The 16,185-nt window shown below is 35.9% G+C and overlaps 1 protein-coding gene across 21 annotated transcripts in view; it reads right to left on the reverse strand.

Moving 5' to 3' along the window:
• jar (Myosin heavy chain 95F jaguar) overlaps positions 1–16,185 on the reverse strand; it is a 194,118-nt gene that overhangs the window by 72,848 nt on the left and 105,085 nt on the right. For 3 of the 21 annotated variants that reach the window (XM_067129029.1, XM_067129033.1, XM_067129023.1), the window contains exon 1: positions 4,979–5,133. The exons of 16 other annotated variants lie outside the window; for them this stretch is intronic. The gene's annotated coding sequence lies outside the window, so the exon portion shown is untranslated. Of the gene's footprint in view, positions 1–4,792; positions 4,828–4,978; positions 5,138–16,185 lie in introns of those variants that run through there. 2 more of the 21 variants (XM_067129034.1, XM_067129017.1) reach the window with 2 other exon arrangements.

Consider the following 16,185-nt stretch of genomic DNA (forward strand, 5'->3'; position numbering starts at 1 on the left):
GCAGGTGTGCAGAGTCGCAGACGTGTTCATCTTGTGCATAGTCAGCATGTGTGCCTACGTGCATAAGTCAGGCTTTCAGAAACGTAAGGAGCGAAAGGAGAGAAAAGAAAGGGAAGCTAAAGGGCTCCAACCAATAATTCAGTTCTTAAAAAGTGCTGAATCGGATGAATGCCCCAAAGCTAAAGAGGGCGATGAGTTAGCCATAGCGTCTACAAACAAGTCAGACACAACAGCTGACCTTCAATCTGATAAACATGACCCAGGTTCTAGCTCAGTTGTCACAGTTGATTTAGATATTGATTCAGTCTTTCAGTTACAATCATCTGAAGAGGCTGCAGTTGATATTGTTAGTGAAAGTATTCAAGATCAAGCTCAAACTCAGCAAGTAGATTTAGCAGATGTTGGATTATGGCCAGACCATATCACAGACAATTTGCGACAAAATATAGTATCATTAGGTGTACCAAAGGCCGAAGTAATGTTACAGATTATTAAAATGATTCCTAAAGACATGAAAGGTAATTCTTTCTCCGATATGTTTCTTTACTCTAGCTCAGCAAACAACAGAGAGAAACATTACCGTGACTGGCTTGTTTGGAGTAAGGAAAAGAAAGCTATGTTCTGTTTTCCATGCTTACTATTTTCTACAGAAAAAATCTAAGTCATCGTAGTTTATTGGCCAGGAAAGAAGGCTTTTTCGCCATATGTACAGAAGTGGAAAAAACTTTACGTTAGGCTTCCTGAGCATGAAAATAGTGTGGTTCATAAAATAAGTTATTGCAAATGGAAAGAGTTAGACCTATCACTCGGTGGACATGGGGTAGACCATGAACTTCAAAAACAGATAATGAATGAAACAGAGGAGTGGAGAGCAATTTTAATGAGACTATTGGATGTTACCTTGCACTGTGCCTCAAGAGGCCTGCCATTTCAGGGAGACAACAATGTAATAGGGGATCCACGAAATGGCAATTTTCTGGGAATTCTAGAGCTTTTAGGTAAATATGACAGAATCACTCACGAACATTTAGCAAAGGTAAAAAAGGCTCAAACTGAGGGCAAGACTATGCAAGGTCAAGCTCATTACTTATCATGGCAGAGTCAGAATGAATTTATTGAACTATGTGCTAAGAAAGTTCTAAGCTCAATACTTGATGAAAGACAGCAAGCCATCTACTACTCAATAATCGTAGATTCAACTCCAGATGTGGCACACCTTGAGCAAAATGTTTTAATTCTGAGGTTTTTAACTAAAGATGATCACTCAGATATGTTTGAGATTCATGAAAGATTCATAGAGTTCATAATGTTTCATAAGAAAACTGGAGAAGATATAGGAGATATGGTGCTTTCCAGGTTAGATCATTATAAGATACCTTTCAGTGATTGTCGAGGGCAGGGGTATGATAATGGGTCAAACATGTCAGGAAAAGTGAAAGGTGTTCAAGCACGTCTGCATAAGAAAAATAATCTAGCAGAGTTTTCCCCTTGTGGTGCTCATACACTTAATTTAACAGGAGTTCATGCAGCTGCACTATGTCCAGAGACTGTCACATTCTTTGGTTGTGTTCAGCGCCTTTATGTGTTCTTTAGTGGTAGTCCAGCAAGATGGAAAATTTTAAAAGAGGAAATTCCTTCTTCACTTCACTCACAGTCTGACACCCGTTGGAGTGCACGTGTGGATGCTGTTCGTCCAGTTTCAACTCACTTGCCAGGTATTCTTACTGCCTTAGACAAATCACTTGATAATTCTTGTATGACTCATGAAATGCGGGCAGAAGTTAGGTCTTTGAAATTGTATTTCACATCATATTCTGCTATTGTTTTAGCTGCATTTTTGGTTTAAAGTTCTTTCAAGCATTGATTTACGAAATAAGATCATCCAGTCTCGTGGAATATCACTTGAATCAGAAATGTCTCTCATCTCTGACCTATGTGCAGAACTCAGGCAGCTACGAGACAAGTGGGCTGACATATTATCAGAGGCACATCATGTTGCTACTTCCATGGGCATTATGCCAAGATTTCCAGGAAAGAGAGGGAAAAAACGTAAAAGATTTCATGATGAGGCACTGGATGAAGGTGTAGAGATGACTAAAGAATCAGATGAGGAATCAGATTTCAGAATTAATGTTTTCTATTGTACTTTAGATTATATTGTCACTGACATGGATCAGAGATTCCAAGCAGTAAAGGGCATATGTGACACTTTCAAGGCAATCCTTAAGTATGTTTCTTTGAGTGAAGCTGAGCTAGAAGATGCTTCAAAATGCCTGGTTCAAAAATATTCTTTAGATCTGTCATGTAATTTTGTTAGTGAAATGCTGCATCTAAAGAAAATATTTAGATCTACTTTCCATTCAGAACAAGAACTAACTCCCTTAACTTACTGAATGAAATATACTGCAAAAAGCTTCAACCAGTTTTTAGTGAAATATGCATAGCCTTACGTATATTCTGTACATTGCCTGTCACAGTTGCCGAAGCTGAACGCAGCTTCAGTAAACTGTCTAATATAAAACATTTAAAAGAGCAACCATGGGCCAGAACGCTTGTCACATTTGGCACTCTTGTCCATTGAGAATAAATTGGCTAGATCTGTTGATTATACCTCAGTCATCAGTGATTTTGCCAGAAAGAAGGCAAGAAAAAAGCAAAACTGATCTAATTAGTTATGAAGTTTTACTGTTTCTGCACAATTGCATGATTACTTAATAAAAATAGTTTAAAAGTCTTCATGCCTAGTCTTTCAGTATTCCTGAATTATCCTTTCAATAAAAAAAAAAATATGGTACTTATTTAGTTACTAGCCTTGTGTTCAGACATCAGTTGAGATAATTTGATATATTCTATTCATCTTGTAAGCTATATTATTATGATTATTATTATTATTAATTTTATTTATATTTTTCATTGAAATCGAGTTCAGCAGTCTCCGATAACTCCCAGTTTGTATTTTAATATTTTTGATAGATTACTTTTTACATTTTTTATTTTCCATTATTATTATTATTATTATTATTATTATTATTATTATTATTATTATTATTATTAACATCATTATTATTGTTCATTTATTTATTGTTTTTTTTAATGTGGGAAGGGCCCAGAATTTATGCCAGTACCGGGGCCTGAAAGGGTGATGCTTGGGCCCTGGTTGTAACTTGGTATACTTCTGCAACTTTTGTGAAGAACTGTTCGCAATGCATTACATAAATACATAATTATGTAAAATAAATGCATAAATGAATTAAATAACTAAACAAATAAATAACAGTAAGAGGTGAGGTTTCAATTTCAGAGCTACATAAGACAGAAACTTCATTTATATATATATATATATATATGTGTGTGTGTGTGTGTGTGTACAATGCAGCATGAAGGAACGCATGCTTGAGAAATATCACTAAATCCACGTCAGAAGGTGAGTGAAAACCAGGGATTTGAACAAGTACTTTCGCAGTTTACTCTACATTTTTAAGTTCACGCTGAATACAAAAGAGTTGACAGAGATTTATATACAAAAACAGAAGGGGGGCGGGGTTGAAAATGCAGAATAAACTACGAAAGTACTTGTTCAAAGTCCCGATTTTCACTCACCTTCTGACGTCGATTTAGTGATATATACATGTGTGTGTGTGTGTATGTGTACACATATATATATATATATATATATATATATATATGGTATTATTTCACTTATGGACATTAATTGCTTTCAACATAAAATATAGGGTTTTCTGTTGTATTATGATGTGATTTGAATGATTTTGAGGTTTATTTCCATCGCAAATGAATACTTATCCTTCCCCGGCAAATGATATACACAGTTTTGCCGTATTAGCTATGGAGAGGGGGTGCAGTATTCTGACAAGTCAAATTTTATTAATTTTGTATACAGTATATCATTTGCGGGGAAGGATAAGTATTCATTTGCGATGGAAATAAACCTCAAAATCATTCAAATCACATCATAATACAACAGAAAAAACCTATATTTTATGTTGAAAGTAATAATGTCCATAAGTGAAATAATACCATATATATATATATATATATATATATATATATATATATATATATATATATATATACACACACGTCTTTCTCTTTTGGAGCAGGTGGTTTTAGTTGCCACTCCGGTTTTCAGAAATTTTGTGGTGAAGCTGCTAGCCCCAATCCCTGACCCTCACTGGTCAAGGAATGAATATGTGTACCCACGGCGTCTGATATTTCTGGGTGAGCACCCATCCAAATAAAACCCAGACCCACCGTAGCTTAGTTTGCTGATCAGTTGAATATGTAAATAGTGCATGTGTAAACACCTGCACACGTTTATATATCAATCAATGCAAGTAAATGCAAACACATGCAAATATGCAGGTGTACATTCAGGTATTCAATGAAAATTAGTAGTTTATGTATTTTAAAACACAAAAATAGAAGTAGCTAAAACGCCTGAGGAAGGGTATTTCTTATTAGAGAGAGAGAGAGAGAGAGAGAGAGAGAGAGAGAGAGAGAGAGAGAGAAAGTTGCGTTCTCGTTTCTTCTAGACTAAAATCACAATCAGTCAAAATTCTGATTCAAATGTCACTTAATTATACCGATGGCCTTATCAGTCGAACTCCTTAAGACTGTAAGAAGATTAAACTCATCACGATATGATTACAGTTACGGTTATGGAATTTATACCCGGTGTAACACTGATTAGTACTAATTATATGCACAAAAATTATTTAGTTAATAAGAGCATCATGGAAAATGCTCAACTTTCAAATCACCGAACACTAACAGCTGTAACCGTTGTCTGCTTCACGAGCCTTCAGCCCTGCAATGGACGCTATATATATACCGAGCAGACTTCGACACTTGTAGGCTATACGAAAATCTCCGAGTGTCGCAAGACCGTTGAAATCAAGGGATTCGAATATGGAAAAACACGTCGTCTACAAGAAATACAGACCACAAAATCACAAACCTCTTTCTGCTTCTCTAATGCCTTCGCTGAAGAAGCCGCAAGCAAAAGGAAGGAACTGGCGACTTTTGTCTCCTCTTGCCGGCGAAAAAGGGGAGTGGAACCTCCTAAAATGCCGCCCCTGATGGAGCGTGATATCGCACCGATAACCGCCTGATAACATCACACTCATGCGCTGTTGCCACGTTTACAGAATTCCACGAGGTCGTTATGCCTTGCCACATCTTCGATGATAAAGAACTCGCAGGTGATGCGAAGGAATGTCTCAAAACAAAACTAATGAAAAACGGAAGAAGTTGCACCGATAAAAAAAATCCTACAAATAACTTCGTGAGGAGTCCAGAAGAAAAAGTATATATATATATATATATATATATATATATATATATATATATATATATATATATATCCTGAACGCTTCATTGCGTTTAAATAGAATCCTCTTATCACATGTTTGAGTGTATACGTTTTAATTAGCATCACGCCATCAAAGATTACTCATACGAATGTAGATAAATTAACAAAAATGAATTCACTTGTAGGTTTCATGTTTTCTAAAATACGACTCACGGGTAATTAAATCAATTTGGGCACACAACTTCTACTTCGCCCTAACGCAGATTTAATCCACAACTTTATGGACTACTGAAAAAACACAAGATTATATATAAAAATCATTCTTTTTTGACGGTGCTATGCCCCAAAAATCTAAAACTCTTAGTAAAATTCAAAACCAAGCAGCACGGAAATACAATAATTACCGTCATAAAGAGAACCAAATAAAGAAAAAGCAGAACTCAAAAGAGACGAGCAACGAAAAAGAGATACAAAGATACGAGGGGATCTAGTAGTGGATCATGACGTCACCTCCTGGCAATAATCGAATAAAATTCGGTTGTCTCTGAGTACAATGATCCAATTGCGTACATATTCATCAGGCAAAGTGACAACGCACCTCTGGAGGAAGAGAGGAGGTAAAGATATATCTGGGGTGTGTTTGTGTGTGTGTGTGTATATATATATGCAATGTGTGTATATAAATATATAATATATATATATATATATATATATATATATATATATATATATATATATATTAATATATATATATATATATATATATAATATAATATATATATATATATATATATATATATATATGCAATGTGTGTTTGTGTGTGTGTGTGTGTATGTGTGAGAGAGAGAGAGAGAGAGAGAGAGAGAGAGAGAGAGAGAGAGAGAGAATGTCCACCAGGTGGAACAAAGTTACAAAAGGTCACGACCACAACTGCTTCTGAACAAGGTTTACACACACACAAAAAGACAAACATTCAAGAGCGATGCATGACGTGCTCTCTCTCTCTCTCTCCAAAGAGCTAGAGACCGGAAAACCATTCTTACTGCACGGTTCTCGTACGTTGAAAAAAGGTCTATTTTTGGTGTAATTAACCGGAAGCTGTGAATTGTTGAAGTTCTCCACAATACTAATTCCTTTTGTCTGCCAATCTGAGAGAGAGAGAGAGAGAGAGAGAGAGAGAGAGAGAGAGCTCTAGTGCAGGTCTTCAAGGTCATATCTGGTATCTGGTTCATTCAACTACTGTAGATCACATGTCTAATTTCAGTTAAGATACTGAATTTCAATCTTTCCCTGATGTAATGTTCTAGAGTTGATGATAAGTTCCCTTTATTGTTCACATACAGTGAGGCTGTGGGAGTATTTCACCGAGTTTTCTTGGCTATTCCAAGCATATTTCTCACAAACAACACTGGACATATGAAATCAATTAATATTCCAATACTCAGCTAACGATCTGAGCTGATGCAACCTTAACAGCTACAACAACGGTTACTAAAACAATAATGGATTACATTTTGTCACTTAAAAAAAAAAATATGAATTTCCAGGCATTTTGTAAAAGGACATAAAACAATGAAACAAAAGTATAAAAAGCCTAACAATTACGAATCCCATCTTTTAACTACACAGCGCAAAACTGAAAACCGTCGTAACTGACCACTGAAGTAGCAAGGTCTAAAGAGTATACTCTCTAGACCTAGTACCTGGCCCACAAGTAAATGAGAGTCGAGATAAACCATCAAAATCCCTATGGAAAGGGAAGTCACAGCCTTACAGATTCAAGACACCGTAATAAATAGCCTCCAGGTATAAGAGCAAGGTGTCATCTTGCACTCCACCCCCACCTCCCGTTAACAATCCTCCACCCCGCCTCCCACCCACATTTCCCGGCCGACCAGATTTTTGCACCACGGACGCTAACGGTATCAAAATTTGATGACTAATTCGGGTAATTTACATATTACAACCCCCGAAATCATTCAGCTCAGGACACCCCCTCTGGTCTAACAATCCCCCTATCCGACAATTAGCTCTTTCCTTCCTAGACTACAACGGGCCCCTCCCCCTACACATACACACACACACACACATCATCGCAATTTCCCCCCACCTGCCAAATGCTTCCTAGGGAAACAAAGTATTGTGAAAACTATGCCATCTACGTGTAAGGTCCAGATTACCATGTTCCTTTACCCTGCTTCCAAAACTGCCATATGGCTGAATGAGTTTAACCCCCTCTCTCTCTCTCTCTCTCTCTACTTCCTTCCTTTTACCTGTCGGTCGGAAACAGTAATATACCCAAATGCCTTTATCAAACTATAGGAAAAAAAAGTTCACATTGGAGTACATAATTTTCCACTATCTAAATATTCCTTCGCTTTCGAGAATAATTCTTATTTTACGTCTTTCTGCCTTACATATTCCTATTTCTCCCGTTACATCTGTCTCCATATATTAAAGAAAAAATATCGTCTCTAATGCAAAATCATGTAAAAAAACCACACACAAACATACAGCATATAAAATTGTTCTTTAACCAATCAGGTAATATAAAACTTCGATAAACCACGGCGATATTCATTTCCATTTCATACAAGCGTAGTATATATAGAGCATATATACAGATTTGTATTATAATGTATCAAAGATTGTTTTACCACTACTATTTAATATCCAAACCCATTAAAAAGACTTTTACCAATACTATTCAATATCCAAACACAAAGATTGTTTTACCACTACTATTCACTAGCCAAACACATTATCAAGAGTGCTTTACCAATGCTATTCAATATCCAAACACATTATAAAGACTGGATATTGATTAGTAGTGGTAAAACAATCGTTTTGAAATTGTTTGGATAAAAAATAGTAGCGGTGAAAGTCTTTACAATGTGTTTGGATATTACATAGTAGTGATAAAACAAACACATTATAAAGACTGTTTTGCCACCACTATTCGATATCCAAACAATTTTCAAATTGTTTCCCGCAAGGAGAGGAACTGAAGAGACAACTCGATGGAAGGCTTTCTCGATAACGGGAATCACTCGTGGGAATCCGTCACACTGCGCTCAACTGCCTGAATCCGACTCCAGCATCTAACGAGGTGTTTTCTGTTCAATGTTCGAGCAATTCAACCTCACTGATTACGTCTGGATGCTTCGAAATAACACGTATGGCAAGTATGTTATGACTGTAAAGGGAATCATTCTAACTACCTCTAAATACTAAACAAAAAAACAATGGTACTACTTTGGCTTGTTATCTACGTAGCGTCACCTCCGAGGTGCTAGTACTAAACATGGCGGAAGCTTAATGGGACGCCGTGTTTAGTACTAGCCCCTCGGGGATCAAAGATATCGTTCATTAATATAAAATTTCACGACCACACAATACAGAAGTGGGTGTGTATAATGCTTTGATCCCCGAGGGGCCTAGTACTGAACACGTCGTCCTACTGAGCTTCCGCCATGTTTAGTACTAGCACCTCGAAGGTGACGCTACGTAGATAACAAGCCAAAGTAGCACCAATGCAAATTAACAGTAAATTGTATCAATACCCAGCAGATAAAACTAAAAGGAAAGTCGGCCCTATCGTGTGGTGAATTTGTACCTACCAAATCCACTCAACGCTATAAAGGTATTTATAAATGGCAGCTATCGAAAAAAAAATGTCTGATGCACTTGACTTACGAATTCAACCCTGAATATCCAAGTGTTATTTCAACATTAATGAAAGGTGGGCAATATTTATGACTCAAAAGTGCGTATCAATTTTGGTAGATCTGGTGCACAAGGCATCTGCTGCACGTGCTATAGGGACTCTCTCTCTCTCTCTCTCTCTCTCTCTCTCTCTCTCTCTCTCTCTCTCAGAGCAGGAAACGGCATACGTAACTCACGCGAGAAAGCACTGTCTATTAATTATAAAAAGAATGCTTTCTGAAAGGTGAAAAATATTCAATGCATTAAAAATAAACGACCCATATGCGCATTCAGAGCACATTCACGATTTTTAATATTCAATGCATTAAAAATAAACGACCCATATGCGCATTCAGAGCACATTCACGATTTTTCTTGTGAATGTTCTCGAAAACGAAAAACAAACAACGTGTAACTGAAACCTCACTGACAGCAATGAACAGACTGAAAGCGCAAAAAAAAAGACTTTGCTTCAAAAATTTGTATAGAAAAATTAACTTCTATTTGTAACAATGCAGACAGTCTTTATTAGTCAAATCATAGCCCACATTTTTTGTATAAGAAACAAAACAATAACAGAACTAATAAGTTGAGTATTTTAATGTAATATCTTATTTAATTACTAAACACTAATCAACCTTTCTTTTAAACACCAATGCCAATATCATTTACTCTTATTTTCTGTAAATACCGAATTATTTAATCTACAATTCTTTCAAACATCGACTTCATTAATGAACGTAGGGTGTTAAGATACCAAAGACAATTAAATGAGACGTCAATTCTCTGCCACCAATGACAATTCAGGCTGGAGCGCCCGAGGATATGATTGGCCACTGCTGACGCGGAACCGTGAGTTCAGAGCCAGGGGCAGCTTTGTCTAATGAGTTCCTCCAGGAGGCATTCACAACAGTTTGAGCCAAAATGTCATTTTGTCTGTCATGCTATATAATATTTCTCTGAGAACATAAGTGAAGGATTATTTTACCTATTAGTTGTGATCTGTGAAGGACTTGAAAAGAAATCAGCTCGTATTTTATTTTATTTTTAATTTTTGGCGGTAGGAAACGCCTCGGCCACACACCGCCCGAGCACAACTGTCATGGCGCCGGTAAGGCAAGGGTGAACAACCGTAACTCCTCACCGTGACCACACCTGCCACCGCCATCCTCCTCCCCCTCCACCACCCCTCCTGCTTCCTCTTCGTACTTTTCCTGCTTCCTACATCTCATCGCCATCATCATCATCTCTGTCTCCGAAAAATGGCTTCCTTTCCCTAACGCAAACACAGTTCCTGTTTCCTCTTTTAATTATTTGTAGCCTTCTGAGTTCCTTTAATATTCCTTTTATTTTTTTCTTAAAGCAGACTTTATGCATTTACGAACTAGTTTAACTAAACTGACAAAACACTGAGGCATCAACGCAATGTCTTACGGACGATCATTTTAATTTCTTATTGTTTATCCTGCATTTTCACATAGCGTTTTCTAACTCAAATATATAAGTTGGACAACCTACCCTGTTTTATACTTCCCCATACTGTATTACTTACTAAAAAAGTTCAGTTCACACTACACATTAAAACTTGGTATGGTTCACATAGCATCATTACATTTTGCAAACCCAATTTTACACACAATTAAGACAGTGCTCGAACACGATCCCTCAAAATGTTTCGTACTACAAAGGCGAACTTGAATATGGGTCCCGTTACTGCAATTCAGGAGGACTGCAAAAGAAGGTGGTAGGGGTTTTTGGGTGGGGGGTGAAGATTCCCTATGAGTATACAGCCAATGCCCTCAACTGAGCATAAGCATCTGATCCCAATATAAAATTAAATAAATTCTTGATAACTTCATTCATGTTTTACCTTACCTATTTTGTCAATGAAGTCTTACTACTGTGAAATTTACAACATTTAAAATCTGCTCTATTTAATTACCCATTTCAACAATTTGTTCCAAATAATAGCTGTTTCTTAATTACGATATTTAACCATAATAGCTATGAATCAATAAAGTTGCTTACTCACTTTATTTACCTATATATATCTAACGATAAGTCTTCTGTACTTTCCAAGCCAAATTACTTAAGTTTTTGCTTTTACCCTTTATTTGCAATGAAACTGAGAATTTACTCAAATGAACTTGAATCCCCAGATGAAATGAAATCGAGAGAGAGAGAGAGAGAGACCAACGTTGTTTCCCGGCACGAACCGAGATCCAATAACCAATGACATCTGCAGAAAAACTTGAAGTCTCTGACGTGAGGCATCAGGACGTCACCAAAATGTCTGTAAAAATCGCTACGGTGGACAGGACGCGCATGTAGGTATGTGTGTATGTATATATGTGTATATATACGTATATATATTTATATATATAAGTATATATATATATATACACGTATATATACATATATATATTTATATATAAATATATATAAATGTATATATGCATATATTTTATATATATATATATACTGTATATAATATATATATATATATATATATATATATAAATATTATATATACATATATATTTTTTTTCTTTTAGTGTATTGTTCAGGATTCAGGCTTCCGTGCAGTCACATACACCATTTGTACAGACACACTTCACTCTAACTGTACAGGGTGACTCAGGTATTGAAATGACAGAGTGTTATCCACTTACATAAGCGTTAAAAAACTCCAGTGGCTTGGAACTGAGAGATGGAGCAAGTTTTTCTTATCTGTTTTTCCGGTAACCACTTGATGCCATTGGATGATGGCTGGGATAGAACCAAAATGAAATCTCTGACAAAAAACCTTTCTCAAGGACTACCGATTTCGGCTTTTAAAAAATTGTGCATGTCTTGTCCCTTGCATGATGCAATAAAAAACATAATACAGCTTTAGAAAAACCCCTCTTCTTTGTCGTGCGAAATAAAAAGAAGATTCCCGGGGATCGGTTTAAGCTACTGGCTGGCCTTCAACCTAACTGAAATTATATATATATATATATATATATATATATATATATATATATATATATATATATATATATATATATATATATATATATATATATATGTGTGTGTGTGTATGTGTATGTATATATATAAATAATATATATATATACATATATATAAATATATATATATATATATATATATATATATATATATATATATATATATATATATGTGTGTGTGTGTGTGTATATATATCTTATTCTTCAATTAAACAGTTACACCCACATCTCTTTGCTTTTCTCCCTCTAATATTTCCAACGTTTGGATGAAAATATTTTTTCAGCTAATCACTGTATGAATAATTCAAGTCTTGAAAATATCTTAAAGAGAAAACTGCTAAATCTAACACCTGTTGCTTCTGAAACAATGGGTCCTCCAGCGGCAAAATCCTATTTGACCTTTGACCTCTATTATAACCTTGACTCTTGCATCTACAACATAAGATGGTGAATTCGCACCCTCCAAATCTCTCTCTCTCTCTCTCTCTCTCTCTCTCTCTCTCACACACACACACACACACACACACACACACACACACACACACACACACACACACACACACACACACACACACACACACACATTACTAACAGGACCTCATTGAAACTGGATGGTATCTAGCAGAGATATTTATTAAAATAAAAAATTAAAAGCCTTCCAGGACTTACAGACACTTGACAATGAGGACGGTTAGCCCTGGAAAGCTTGTAATTATTATTTTAATAAAAATATCTCAGCTAGATACCATCCAGTTTCAATGAGGTCCTGTTAGTAACTGTATTACTGCACAGAACAATTGTGTAAGTGAAAAAGTTAACATATATATATATATATATATATATATATATATATATATATATATATATATATATATATATATATATATATATATATATATGTGTGTGTGTGTGTGTGTTTAATACACACATACCCACTCACATATATATATATAAATAAATAAATATATATATATATATATATATATATATATATATATAGAATTTATCTTGAAATGTACTAAAATTTTAATGTTAGAAACATAAATTTCACCTTGTCGAAGGCACAGGCATAAAGCGGGCCAGCAGACAAGACAAGACAAGGCAAGACAGACAGGTCAGTCATTATTGCGGCCGGACGGTTAACCGGACTCATAATAACTCACTTTCCTTAAAAAAAAAAAAAACGGTTTGGCTCCTTATCAAGTAAGAAGATCTACCGAAAATTAAAAGATTTTTGTATATTGTTTCGTACGAAAGGCCTAATATTCAATTTTTTAGGATGAATTGAGAAATTCCGTTTTTGTTAAAGTAGGAGGATTCTTTGGAAAATTCTTCCCCAAAATCTCACTGCCATAATTGTTATAGGAGTATTAACATGGCCAAAGATACTCCTTAAATTGTAAAAAATTATCCCATCCATGAATACAAATTAGCATCAATATTACTGAAATAATGTTTTTCTAGTGCAAATACATTTCAAAAGACATTTTGGAATTGAACTGAATGATGAGTCATACAAACTTGGCTAGATGCCACGTGCTTCATATAATTTATTGCTGTGTGTGTGTGTGTGTGTGTGTGTGTGTGTGTGTGTGTGTGTGTGTGTGTGTGTGTGTGTGTGTGTGAGAGAGAGAGAGAGAGAGAGAGAGAGAGAGAGAGAGAGAGAGAGAGAGAGAATTGTCTGTTAACAGAATCCCTGAGTCATATGACGAAGAAAGCAAAGAAAACGTTGTTTCGGATTTCCCTATCATGTGCCCAACTCAACTTCGCCCCCAATAAAGATTAAGGGGAAAATAAACTCCTTATGCTTCAACAACTGTCAAGTTTCCGCTGACTCAACACCCGGAATATCCACCATACACACCACAATCCACAATAAAATGTTAGATATAAATATGATTAAACTGCATCACTATTTTCACATTTTTAGTTTTCTGTACAAACAAACTATTGTGACGGCTATTTGCCTGTCCGTCCGCACTTTTTCTGTCCACCCTCAGATCTTAAAAACTGCTGAGGCTAGAGGGCTGCAAATTGGTATGTGGATCATCCACCCTCCAATCATCAAACATACCAAACTGCAGCACTCTGGCCTTAGTAGTTTTTATTTTATTTAAGGTTGAAATTAGCCATGATCGTGCGTGTGACACCGCTATAGGTGCCAACAACATAGGCCACCACCGGGCCGTGGCTGAAAGTTTTATGGGCCGCGGCTTATAGTTTCATGGGCCGTGGCGGAATTTCATACAGCATTATAAGCTGCACAGAAAACTCGGCTGCGCCGAAGAAACTTCGGTGCATTTTTCACTTGTTTTAGTACATGTACCTAAAGGAATTCACCACCTAGCAACACATTCAGAACCAGCTCTGAGCCTTCTGGGAAAGTGGTGCAAAGGACTGGTTCTGTAGACATCAAATGAATCATTTCTTCTAAAGGTCATTGGTGTCAAGTTAAAAAAATTTAAAACGAGAATTTCTCGACTCCTGAAATGGAAAAAGAGAAAGGCTTCGAATATGATCTAATAATGATTGTCAGCTTTTGGAACTGAATTAAATAATTTCCAAATTTACAAGATACTACAAATAGATCTTCCAGATTTCACAGAAAACAAAATTCAATTTCCAGACTTCAGCAGTGGAGAAATGGCCTCTTTATTTCAGAAAAGACAGAAAAGTGTTCGAGATTTCAGAATTCTTATTTCACACATGAAATGCTGATCAGATAAGAGAGCTCAAACATTTACAGTATAAAGGTATTACAAGAATAGATCTTCAAGATTTCACACAATGCAAAATAATTTCCGGATTTCAGAGGTGAAGCAACGACTCCTTCATTTCAGAAAAGGGAGCAAGGCGTTATAGATTCCAGACTGAATACTTTATACAAGAAATTTTACACAAAAATATTGACAATGTAAAAGAGCTCAAATATGCATAATATAACATCTCTTTGAGGTGATGACAAAATTTTAAAACCTAATTCTGCTTTTTCATAACGAAGAAGTGCCGAGCTTTGGAACCAACGACAACAGAAGCTAGATACGCAGTTTTTCAACGTAGCAAAAATTCAACAAACCTAACAAACCCAGCATGAAGGGTTTGAATTGAATATACAGAGTTTAGGCCAAAGGCCAAGCACTGGGACCTACGAGGTCATTCAGCTCTGGAAAGGAAACTGAGAGTAGGTAGGTTTGAAAGGTGTAACAGGAGGAAAACCTTGTGGTTGCACTATGAAATAACTCAGGAGAGGTGGATAGCAAGACGGAAGAAAGATAATATCAATGGAGATACAGTGAAAGAAATGAAAGGGGTTGCAGCTAGGGGGCGAAGGGACGCAGCAAAGAATCTTTAGTAATACCTACACCCCAACACGAAGAGATGGAGTATCAGATCTACAACTGAAGTCTTACAGACGTCAACATCTTGAAAATATTGCTGCGATAATTAAGTTCTCAGAACGGAAAGATACGACCAAGCCGCAACTGTTCTTGGGGAGGAACGTTGTCAGAATTCGAGGCTCGTTTTGTGTAACGGAGCAATCACGAGCTAAAAGGTATAATTATTTGGATTTGCTACAGTGCTAAGGAAGCAGAGCCAGAAGGAATTTAATGGAATTTAGTGTTCTACATGATGGACTGAGTTTGAAAATTGACTTCGCTTTGAAGTCATTAACCTGCAAAAATCAATTTCTCGATCTCTCAAACTCGTCAGATGCCTCACACTTATAATAAAATCTCGAAACACCATTATCGCTCAGCTCCTTCAAGGGATAAAACATGACATGAGTCATGAGCCCACATTCATGATTTTTTATTTGCTATTGCGAATTAAAAAAAAAAAAAAGGACTTTTTTTTTTTTGCTTCATCTGAGTTCCTTCAATTTTGATCGTCAAAAAGCACATTTTGGATGTGATTCTAAATGGCTAACCTGACTTCCATGAAGAAAAAAAAAAATGCTCTCCACACAGTAAATTCTGTAAATAACGTAAAATTAATTATTCTACTATTCCCGGAAAGTAAAATTCAGATCCCAAGATAATTATCAGGACGATAATTATCAGGACGAAACTCAATCTTTCAAAATTAATACTACAACTATCAATGTCTGTACAATTACTATTAGTATGAAATCTATT

Source organism: Macrobrachium rosenbergii, chromosome 27, assembly GCF_040412425.1.
Source record: "Macrobrachium rosenbergii isolate ZJJX-2024 chromosome 27, ASM4041242v1, whole genome shotgun sequence".
In the NCBI taxonomy this organism is placed as follows: Eukaryota; Metazoa; Arthropoda; class Malacostraca; order Decapoda; family Palaemonidae; genus Macrobrachium; species Macrobrachium rosenbergii.